General features: G+C 37.6%; 2 long non-coding RNA genes across 4 annotated transcripts in view; one reads left to right on the forward strand and one right to left on the reverse strand.

Annotated features, from left to right (window-relative positions):
• Nucleotides 1-12699, reverse strand: part of LOC107853766 — a 28771-nt gene that overhangs the window by 6736 nt on the left and 9336 nt on the right. The window lies entirely within an intron of this gene.
• Nucleotides 9333-10879, forward strand: LOC107853765. The gene is made up of 2 exons (XR_001669862.2): nucleotides 9333-10392; nucleotides 10610-10879. It is a non-coding gene; the product is annotated as an uncharacterized LOC107853765 (long non-coding RNA).

Genomic DNA, 12699 nt, shown 5'->3' on the forward strand with positions numbered 1-12699 from the left:
TTTTCAACAAGAACTCTCTTTCGTTCTTGTGCCCAAAAAGTAATTTTCTTTACAAAGGAATGATTTTTATTTGATTTTTATGAATTTGAAGCATGAACCTATATCTTATGATGATTATTATGAATTCTTGATGTTTATGACTTTGAAAGATTAATTTACATATGTGGAGATATAAAGCATGAATCTTGAATGATATTTATCATGATTTTGATATTTGGGTCGTGAATCCCCATTGGAAATTGTGTTTTTTTGAGAAAGTGTGTGTTATAAGCACGATGATGTTGAATATTTGAGATATTTTGAATGATTTGACCTTTTGGTCTTCATGGAGTTGTTTTGAACTCGAGTGTGGAAGAAATCCACAACGTGGTTGATTTTGATAGACGGGAAGCATGATGGCTCCCAGTGTAAATTTATATATTACTGAAATTATTTTGTTGTTGATTGTCTTTGAAATGATCTGAGCTAAGTCTGGAGGAAATCTTTAGCACCGAGTGGGAGGTATAAAGCAACCTTACTTCCCTAGAACTACGTGCCCCCGTGGGAGTGAGCCTGAGGCTGATTTATATACTAATCACTAGTTTGTGTTGGATTTGATATCGATAGTCCTACCGATGGCAAGGATAGGATGACCTTCCCCAATTGTGGTTGTACGTTGGACTCTATGTAGCTCACATGGTTTATGTCAGTTATAGGATCTCCCATTGTGTGTGTGTTTCCTTATGTCTATGGTGAATGGTTAAGTGATTTGAAAGTGGAATTGTGAAAGATACTCTTTCAAAAGATTTAAATGATATTTATATTATGAGAATTGATATTCTTGATGAACTGAAAGTGATTGACAAATTATATGATGAGTCACATATGTTATTGTACTTATTTCATCCTCTTATGATTATGATGATTTTATTTTGGCTATGTGAGTCTTTCATACATGCTGCATATTTCTTATAAATATTTATGATTATGATGTTTATACAACTACATACACCCCCATATACTCGGTTCCTTTCCATGGTACTGACCTACATCTTCGGATGTGGGCTGCATTTTCTCAGAATGAAGGTCCAGGTGCTCAGTTCTAGGTTCGATAGTGATTCTTCGGGCATGCTGTCCTACATTCTCTGTTGTGGTGACTCCTCATGTTCTGAGGACGTGATGTCTGATGTTGGTTTCACGAAATCATTTACATTTGATAACTGAGTATGAGTCAGTTGGGCCATGTCTCAATGGCTTGCTAGTTTTATTGATTTTCTTTGAGTCTTGTCAGACTAGTATAGATAATGGGAGTTGACTAATAAGTAGTATTTTGTTATCTTTCTGAAATTCTTTTATTCTTAGATGATGATTACTCTATTGATATTTGAGGGTTATTTATGGAAACCCTGTTGATTTGTGTTGAACTGAATGAAATTTGATCAAAGGGTTATCTTGGGGCTACTCGTAGCCTCAAGCATCGTGTGACGCTCCGGGACCCATTTTTCGGGGCGTTACAAACTTGGTATTAGAGCCTAAGGTTTTAAGGTGTCCTAGGGAGTATGACAAGCCACGTTAAGCAGAGTCTTGATCATCGGTGTGTAGCGTTCCACATCAATGAGCAAGAGGCTACAAGATGTTTTCGAAAAAAGTGTGATTCTTTCTTTCTGAAGTCTATCGTGCTTAAAGTGTCTCTCTCTGCTATTGATTCGTGCTCTCCTCATTCAGAAATATGCCTCCATGTCGAGCGAGAAGAAATAATAATGGTCAGCAACCTCAACCCGCTGATTGAATGATAATGTGTCTTATGCGAAATTTCGGGCAGCCTTTCAGGCACTGGCCCAAGCTGTTACAGCAAATGTTCAGGCCAACCCAGCCCCGGCTCCACAGCATCAGTGAGGTGATTCAGCTGCTGCCAGGATTCGTGACTTCATGCGAATGAATCCGATGGTATTCTATAGGTCTAAGTCTAATGAGGATACACAGTTGTTTTTAGAGAAGGTGCAGAAGATTACTAGGTAATGCATGTATCTGAGGAACATAGTGTGGAGTTGGCTGTGCATATGTTGAAAGACCTTGCTTATAACTGGGTTGTTGCTTGGAGGTAAGGTAGAGGTGAGGGAGTTATCTCTACAACTTGGCAAGAGTTTCAGGATGCATTCGTGGATAAGTTTTTCCCTCTGGATATGAGGGAGGCAAAGGTGGAAGAGTTTATAAACCTGTGACAGGGCTCCATAACTGTTAGGGAGTACTGTCTAAAGTTCAATCAGTTGGCCAAGTATGCTCCTGACTTAGTGGCTGATTATTGGGCTAGTATAAGTAAGTTTGTGACTGGAGTATCTAGTTTTGTGGTTAAGGAGTGTAGGTTTGCTATGCTGAATAGTGAGATCAATCTTTCCAGGCTGATAAAACATGCCCAATAGATTGAGGCAGACAAGATTAAGGAGAGAGATAGAATGAGAGGGAATAAGAGAGCTAGGTCCGAGCAGATAGGGTCAGACTAGATTACATGGAGGAAGTCGCCCTCAGTATCAGGATCGTTCATCTATTCTAGCACCATCATCTGCTAGTGCTCTCGTGCCTAGAGGTAGGCAGGAGCAAGGTAGCAGGTTATATGCATCCAGGTCCCGGTACAGTGCTGGCAGTACGCCAAATCGTCCCCTGTTTCCTAAGTTTGGTAGCACTCATTCGAACGAGTGTTGGGGCTAGAAGAGAGGTTATTTCCGGCGTGGTGACATGGGTCACAGAGTTAGAGATTGTCCACAGGATGGACAAGGGCGTCGTGACTATTGCCTTCAGACCCAGACTCAGACTATTAGTGCTCCAGTTCCTGCGACTTGCCCAGCCCCAACTCAAGGCACCTATTCTAGCAATGCTGAAGGGCAGCCCCAGAGTAGATTCTATGCTTTACCGTCCCACCAAGAATAGGAGGAAAATCTCGATGTTGCTACTGGTATGCTTCATATATTTTAGTTTGATGTGTATGCTTTGTTGGATCCTGGATCCAGTTTCTCATATGTTATACCTTTGATTGTTGTGAATTTTGAAATGAGTCCTAAGGTTATTCCTGAGCCTATCCTAGTTTCTACCCTAGTGGGTGATTTGATTGTCGCCCAGTTATTATATAAAAAGTGTCCTATTACCGTTCTTCATAGAGTCTTATTGGCTGATCTGATTGAGTTAGACATGGTAGATTTTGATATGATTCTGGGTATAGACTGGCTGTATTATTCTTATGCCTCTATTGATTGTCGAACCCGAGTGGTCATGTTTTAGTTTTTGGGTGCATCCATGTTTGAGTGGTCTAGGAGTTCTGTGTCACCCAAGAGTCATTTTATCTCTTACCTCAAAGCTAGAAAGCTTAATTCCAAGGGGTGTATTTACCATTTGGTTAGAGTCAAAGAGACTAAGTCTGAGACTCTAACTCTCCAATCTGTTAACATCATCAATGAGTTTTCTGATGTCTTTCTGAATGATCTCCCAGGGATATCTCCTGATAGACAGATAGTGTTTGGGATTGATCTTCTTCCTGAAACTCAGCCCATTTCTATTCCTCTTTACCGTATGGCCTCTGCAGAACTTAAGAAGTTGAAAGAGAAACTCAAAGATCTACTAGATACGGGTTTCACAAGGCCCAGTGTTTCTCCTTGGGGTGCTCTTGTGTTGTTTGTGAGAAAGAAAGATGACTCTTTGTATATGTGCATTTATGACCGTCAATTGAATAAAGTCACCATCAAAAATAAGTACCCCTTTCCGAGAATAGACGATTTATTTGACCAATTGCAAGGTACAAGTTATTTCTCAAAGATAGACCTTTGTTTCGGCTATCATCAACTCAAAGTTAGGGAGTATGACATCCCAAAAACCTCTTTCCGAACTCGTTATGGCCATTTTGAGATTTTGTTATGTCTTTTGGGTTAAATAATGCCCCAGCAGCTTTCATAGACCTCATGAATTGAGTGTTCAGACCATATCTGGATATGTTTGTCATAATGTTCATCGATGATGTACTGGTGTACTCCCATAGTGAGGATGAGCATTCTGATCATCTCTGAACTATCTTGCAAACCCTTAGAGATCACAAGTTGTTTGCCAAGTTTAGTAAGTGTGAGTTTTGGCTACGGTCATTTGCTTTTCTGGGTCATATCATTTCTTCCGAGGGGATTAGAGTTGATCCCCAAAAGACCGAAGCTGTAAGAAATTGGCCTAGACCTATTTCTCTGATTGATATCCAAAGTTTCCTAGTTTTAGCTTGCAATTACCGCCGTTTTTTTAGGGTTTCTCCTCTATAGCATCTCCTATGACTCGATTGACCCAAAAAAAAGTAAAGTTCTTGTGGTCCGAATCTTGTGAGAAGAGTTTCCAGGAGTTGAAGACTCGACTCACTTCATCCCCTATTTTGACTTTGGCTGATGGTGTTGATGGTTTTGTGGTGTACTTTGATGCTTCGAGAGTTGGGTTGGGTTGCGTATTGATGCAAAAGGGTAAGGTGATAGCTTATTCTTCTAGACAGTTGAAACCCCATGAGAAAAATTACCCCACCCATGGCTTTGAATTGGCTGCTGTTGTGGTTACTTTGAAAATCTGGAGACACTATTTGTATGGTGTCCATGTTGATGTTTTCATTGATCATAAGAGTCTGCAGTATGTGTTTACCTAGAGAAAATTGAATCTTAGGCAGAGATGATGGTTAGAATTGTTAAAGGACTATGATATGAGTGTGTCATACCATTCGGGCAAGGCCAATATTGTCTCGTGATGTACATTGTTTGGCTAGATTGGGGGTTAGCTTGTTTGACTCTGCTGAAGGTAGTATAGGGGTTCAGAGTAGTTCCGAATCCTTCTTGGTTTCGGAAGTGAAGGAAAAGCAATACTTAGATGCTAGTTTGGTCAGACTGAAGGAGTCAATCAAGGACCAAAAAGTAGAGGTTTCTCCCAAGGGGGAGATGGTGTGTTGAGATTTCAAGGTAGACTATGTGTCCCAAATGTTGATGATCTGAGAAAGAGAATTATGGCTGAAGCGCACAGGGCGCGATATTCTATTCATCCCTGTACCACCAAAATGTACCGAGACTTGTGGGAAATCTATGGGTGGAGTGGCATGAAGAAAGATATAGCAGCGTTTGTAGCTAATTGTGCAACATGCCAACAGGTTAAGGTTGAACACCAAAGATCTGGTGGTACGATGCAAGAGTTTAGTATTCCCACCTGGAACTGGGAAGATATAAATATGGACTTCGTGATTGGTTTACCTTCTTCCCGACGCCATCATGATTCCATTTGGGTTTTGGTTGATAGGTTGACTAAGTCTGCTCATTTCTTTCCTGTTCATACTTCATATACTACTGAAGATTACGCTAGATTATATATCCAAGATCTAGTCAGACTGCATGGAGTTCCCTTGTCTATCATTTCGGATAGGGGTACTCAGTTCACTTTGCAATTTTGGAAAGCTTTTCAGAAGGGTCTTTGTACCCAAGTGCTTTTGAGTTTTGCTTTTCATCCGCAGACTGATGGTCAGGCTGAGCGGACCATCCAGACCTTAGAGGATATATTAAGAGCTTGTGGACTTGACTTTAAGGGAAGTTGGGATGATCACTTACCGTTGATAGCGTTTGCTTACAATAACAATTTCCACTCTAGTATTGGCATGGCTCTGCTTGAAGCCTTATATAGGAGGAAGTGTAGAGCACTCATAGGTTGGTTCGAGGTGGGTGTAGCAGTTGTAAGTAGTCCTGATTCGGTATTTGAGGCTATGGAAAAAGTTAAGTTGATTAGGGAGAGGTTGAAAACTGCACAGAGTCGTCAGAAGTTATATGCGGATGTTAGAAGGAGAGACCTTGAGTTTGAAGTTGGTGACCTAGTGTATCTGAAAATTTCACCCATGAGGGGGGTGAAGAGATTCGGAATGAAGGGAAAGCTAAGTCCCCGTTATGTTGGTCATTACAAAATTCTTAGCAGTGTTGGTAAGGTAGCTTATGAGGTCGAGTTGCCTTCCGAGTTGTCCTCTGTTCATCCAATTTTCCATGTCTCCATGCTTTGAAAGCATATTAGCGATGTTGTGGTAGTGGATTCCTCTGTGAGTGCTGACATTCAAGAAAATCTTTCTTTTGATGAGATTCCTGTTAAGATTCTTGATTTCAGTGTCCGAACACTAAGAAACAAATAAGTTTCCTTGGTTAAGGTGTTGTGGCGAAACCAATCTATTGAGGATGCAACTTGGGAAGCTGCGGCAGAGATGCGATCCAAGTACCCATACCTATTTTTCGTGAACTCCGATCAAGCCGAAGGTACCGTTCTTTCCTAAATCATGCAATTTTGATAAAACTTATAGCAGTTCAGCTGTCATTTATTATGCGTTCAGCTGTAGTTTCTTGAATTTGTGCATTCTATGTTACATTCGGAGTGAGAAACGATGTGGTGATGAGTCTAATGAATTGTTTCAGCTGTATGCTCTATTCCCTATCTAATCTTGGCATGTCTAGCATCATTCGAGGATGAATGTTTCCAAAGGAGGGGTGATGTAATACCCCGAGAAATTTTTCGTTGAAATTTTGTTCATAAACGTGTTGGGCTCTATCTTCTATACTGAATTATAAATTTTCTGTGTAGAATGTCTTAGATTATGACCGACCATTGTGTAGAGTATGGAATAAGCTTTCCAACGATATGTGGATCATCCAAACCGACACTCGAGCGACGAGTTCTGAACATTCCAATCGAACCGTGAATAGTAGCGAACAGTAAAACGTGCAGGAACAAGTACTAAGGCCTGGCGTATTTTTGATCCATCTTTAAACGATCATAACTCCTTGTACATAATTATCTTGGTGATCTACTATATATCAACGGAAAGCTATACGAGTCCTCTTTCCAATGAAATTGGTTTCGAGCCTGAGGCTAATTTATATAGTGATCACTAGTTTGTGTAGATTTGATATCGATAGTCCTACTTCGATAGCAAGGATAGGACGGCTCTCCCAAATGTGGGTTGTACGTTGGACTCCATGTAGCTCACATGGTTTATGTCGGTTATAGGATCCCCTAGTGTGTATGTGTTTCCTTGTGTCTATGGTGAATGGTCAAGTGATTTGAAAGTGGAATTGTGAAAGTTATTCTTTCGAAAGATTTAAATGATATTTACATTATGAGAATTACTATTCTTGATGAACTGAAAGTGATTGACAAATTATATGATGACTCAAATATGTTATTGTACTTATTTCATCCACTCATGATTATGATGATTTTCTTCGGGCTATATGAGTCTTTCATTCATCCTGCATATTTCTTATAAATATTTATGATGGTGATGTTTATACAACTGCGTACACCCCCATATACTCGGTTCCTTTCCATGGTACTGACCTACATCTTCGGATGTGGGCTGCATTTTCTCGAAATGTAGGTTCAGGTGAGGGTTATTTATGGAAACCCCATTGATTTGTGTTGAACTGAATGAAAATGGATCAAAGGGTTAGCTTAGGGATACTCGTAGCCTCAAGCACCGTGTGACGTTCCGGGACCCATTTTTCGGTGCGTTACATTAGCTTAAGCATGTCAATGGTCTCTACACTAACAACGAAAATTCCATACAATTTTGGATATCCAAAAAGATTTTCATCAACTATATTCACAAACCTTTTTGGTCGATTGATCACTATCTTCTCTTTGCATGTGGAAAAACTCTATGATTGTTGCTGAATAGGTGTATTGACATTATCCTCTTGATTAATGTTTACATCTCTTCCATTTCTGAACTACAAAGCTGAGCTAAAGGAGATTCAATTTTGAAATCTATACGGTCACTGACACCACGATCTATTTCTACTATTGCGTTTATCGCTTTGACTTTTTAGTGAGGCAGATTCATTGAATGTCACATCCCTTCTAGTAATTAACCCTATAGTCTTTTGATCTATGCAACACAACCTGTAACCTTTCCCAATAGTTGCATAACCTAGAAATATACACTTACTTGCCCTCGACTCAAATTTTCACCCCTCATATGAGCATAATTAGGACAACTAAATATCGTTAAATTTAAATAATTAGAAGGCGAATCAGCCCAAGCCTCAAAGAGGAGTTTTGCACTAAATAGCTATGGGTGTAGATTTATTAGCCAAATAGCAAGATGCATTGATTGCTTTAGCCCAAAATTCCTTGCTAGCACATAAATATGAAATCATACTTTGTGCCCTATCACAAAGTGTGTTGTTCTTATGTTCTGTAACACCATTTTGTTGTGGTATTCCAACACAAGTGTGGTGTATCACTATGCCCTCTCTACTATAGAAATAATTGAACTCTAAATTACAAAATTCCAATCCATTATCTATCCAAAGACCCTTAACTTTTCTTTCAGTCTACCTCTCAACCATCATCTTCCATTTAGAAAATGCCGAAAATGCCTCATCTTTTATTTTCAAAATATACACACATACCATGATTAAGTAATCGTCAATCAAAGTTATAAAATTAGTTGACACCACTTTTGGAGGGGATTCTATTTGGACTCTATAATTTTACGTTTCTACCACTTTTGAACTACCATGCCATCTAACTTATCTTTGGTCTTGCGCTCAACCTTCTGGCTGAATTTCACCCGTTTCTTCTTACCAAACACATAATGCTCACAAAAATTCAAGGCTTAGTTTTTGTAACCATTAAAAAAATTCTTCTCTATTAATCGAGATAATTCCCTATCAATCATATGACCAAGTTGCAAGCACCGCCATTGAGACCAGTTTAGATCACTCTTCCCAAAAGTTATAATTGTTTTCCCTTCAAGTACACTCTCTTGAAGATATTACAGTCTAGAATGAAACTTTCCTTTCATGAATATTATGGATCCTTTACACACCTTACGTGTTCCATTCTCTGAGTGAAGCTTATACCCTTGCTTATCCAAAGTCAAAAGCGAAATAAATTCCTCTTCATTCGTGAAACATGCAAACACTCAATATTTCTGACAAAGCCACCGAACATTCTCAATATTATGTTACTAGTCCCCTCCACCTCTAATGGATTATCATCACCTAGGTAGACAGTCCCACTAGTCTTCTTGAAAGTTGTAAACCAATTCTTATATGGACACATATAGAAAGTTGCACTATAATCAAGAATCCAGGAATTGTGCCAATGATTAGAACTTACGACACAAACTTCCCCTACATAGTCACTACAATTACTTTCAACAGTATTGGTTGAGTAATCCACTTTATATTTTTCTCTTTTCTCCCTTAGCTTAGGACAATCTCTTATGTAGTGACCCTTCTCCCTACACTCATAGAAGTTTTGCTCCCTTTCTCTAGATTTCAATATGGCATTAGACTTTTTCCTATTAAAGTCTTTCTTTTGTGTTCTTCCCCTTATCAGCCCTTCTCCCTCAACCCCGCTATTCGAAAAGCTCTTTTTCAGCTTTGTAGATTTTAGAACATTACTAACATCATCCAGTGAGATTCCGTCTTTCGTATATAACAATATATCAATAAAAGTATTGTAAGACGGTGGTAAAGAACATATCATAATCAAGGCTTGATCCTCACTATAAATATTGATATCCTAGTTATTTAAGTCTGCTATAATTGAATTAAACTCATCCAGGTTAGTTTTAACTGGTGTACCTTCATTTATATGAATATTATACAACCTGTTTTCCAAGTAGAGGTGGTTTTCAAGCAATTTCTTAGATTACAGATCTTCCAACTTCTTTCATGTCTTTGTTATAGATTCCTCTTTAGTAATTTCCCAAAGAACATTATCTATAATGCTCATGAATATTAGGCTCAAAGCCCTCTTCTTATCTATGATTCTTTCAACTTTTCTAGAAAAGCTTTCTTAATTGCCTTCCATAATCCTTGTAATAGATACTTTCAACTTTTCTAGAAAAGCTTTCTTAATTGCCTTCCATAATCCTTGTAGTACCAGGACGACCTTATTCTAATTATCCATAGATTGATACTAGATCCCTATAAAATTTCTCTATTTCATGCTTTATTAAAGATGATGGAGACATCTTAACCATTAATTATTTGTAGAAACCCCAGTCTGACTCAGATACCAATTATTGTGAACATATCATGAATTTTCTTAATCAACTTTGGACCTGGCCCATTTTATTAATAAAATAATAAAGTTTGTAGAAAATGACTCAAGTAAGCCCATGAATTAAAAGGCAAAAAATAAAAATAAAAAAGAAAGCTAAAGGGTGGAGACCCGATCTGCCAATGGGCCTTGGAAAACCATCAAAATTCCCTGAACTAGGGTTTCCTAATTGTGACTTCCCTAACATCATCCTCAAATGACGCTGCTAGAAGATCTCTTCAATGTCGGATTCCTTATGCTCTTATTTTGGATAAGTAATCTTGTCGGAGATAAAGCAAGTGGCGAGCTCTTTATATTCAACTCCCACAGGTAAGTACATTTCCAATATTCTCAAGCAACTTTGTTAATAGATTTCTCTCACTCTTTGACTTTTCCTCTTTAGATGTATTGTCCACTGGATTTAGGAGGATTCCATAGAAAAGATGAGTCATGTTCATCGATGATGGAAGAAAAAATATATTTTTTGTCTCTTTTTATCCACTCATCTTCTCTTGTCACTTTCTTTCATATCATTTATTTGACCCAGGTAAATCAGTGGAGGAAATAAACAAGATGCCCTAGAGCTCTTTCTCTTGATACTCTTCACCTGCGACTGCATACAATTGTCCATTTGACTCCATAGCCTTTACTTTTTTGACGGTGACTCTTTTTGAAAGCTAACATAACTTAGGGTAAGTAGCTTACTACTCACAGTTATGTAGCCCTTTGATTGGCAAAAACTATTGTAAATATCATAGCTGTGAGACCTTGATGTGTTTATCTTGTGGTTAATCATATTGAATGTTGTTTTTCTTCCCTTTTTGATCCTCAATGTTGCTATTTATTCTTTTTTCATATTTAAAAATTGAGAAAAGATATCATTTCCCCTCCGAACTTGTCTGTCCAACTTACTTTAGCACTTAAACTTATTTTGCATTTATTTACCCCCTTAACATCTTTAAATTGAATTAATTTAAACCCTAATGCTGATGTGGCAATTTTAAAAGAAAAAAAAATGTGTGATTTAATTTTTTAAAAAAATGGTCCCAGTTTTATATAATATATATATCAAAATCACACCCTTTCTCCTCCTATATATCCAAATTACACTCTTTCTTATCCTATATATCCATATCACACCCTTTCTTCTCCAATGTCACCCACCCCTCACCCCACACCCCCGCACCCCCTGCACCCCTACATCCGTTTCCTTTATTTTTTTCTTACACCTCCACCCCTACCCCAACCCCGCACCCCTTTCTGTTATTTTTTTTCTTACACCTTCACCCCTACCCCACCCCCACCCAATCCCCTTTCTTCTTATTCAAACCCACCAACTCCATTTTTATTAGATTGTTCAGATTTGTATAATATCAGCTTAACAAAAAACCCAGACAACAAGAGGTTGGATTAGCCGGTAAATTAGTGGGTCACTTTTTTTAAAATAAATTTTGACGTGGCACTGATGTGGTACAAGTGTAATACACTCTCCGTAGTGAGAGTGGTGTTGTGTTTTTAAGGTGGTATATAATTACTTCAAAAAGATTTAGGGGGTAAATAATTATCCAGAAAGTTTAAGGGCTAAAGTAAGTTATCGGGATAAGTTCGGGGGATTTTTGATGTATTATCTCTAATATATTCAATCAAAGTCAAATGAAATATACATTAAGCCACATTCATTTGTATAATCCCCTCGGGTACCATATTCCTTCTATGAAATTAATTGTTAGGAATATTGTGTTTTTTTCTCCCTAAGGATAACTTTTTATATGTTTCTCCCCAATTAGCTTGAGAGGAAGTCCTACAATTACTAAGAGATAACTCTTATTTCCAAGGATTAAAATCTTGCTAAAATATAGTTGAATAGTTAGTCAATTTTTGTTTACTTAAATTTCTTAAATATTTATTAAGACTTCTTAAATATTATAATTTTATCCAATATAATATTATTTATATAACTTAAATCTATCTAGAAAATTCAAAAGTCAGATCACAATAGCAGATTTATTCACTGTACAACAATATATGAAAGCAAAATGTCTAGTGTATTTCATAAGTGGGATTTCGGTGATAGCGTGTTGCGTACATTACCACTATCCTAGAAAGTAAACACGTTGTATCTGACAGATTTATTCATGTTCTAGCCGGGCAGAATAAGCAATACCACAAAGCAAAAGAAAATAACAAGAAGACACACAGATTTACGTGGAAACCCTTGACAGAAAAACCTACGGGTAGAGGCGGAGAAATTCACTATAACGGAGAGGGGTACAATGATGAAGAGATGAAAGTTTTCATTTGTTTTAAATTGCTGTGCTCTGATACCATTTGTAAGGGGGTGTGCGGATTTAATAGGTATAATAGATTCAATAGGTTCTACTGAATTTATTATACCTATTAAATCCGCACACCCCCTACAAATGGTATCAGAGCACAGCAATTTAAAACAAATGGAAGAGAACAAATGGAAGAGATATATATTAGAGTTAGAGTTAGAATATATATGTTAGAGTCAAAATTAGATTTAGAGTTAAAACATTTTACTTATAATTAATTAATTATGCGAAGACCATTTAAAAATAGAGAAGCTTTTAGAAAAATTAAAGAATCTTTAATTAGTAATTATTCAGAATATAT

The sequence above is a fragment of the Capsicum annuum genome, chromosome 9 (genome assembly GCF_002878395.1).
Source record: "Capsicum annuum cultivar UCD-10X-F1 chromosome 9, UCD10Xv1.1, whole genome shotgun sequence".
NCBI lineage: Eukaryota > Viridiplantae > Streptophyta > Magnoliopsida > Solanales > Solanaceae > Capsicum > Capsicum annuum.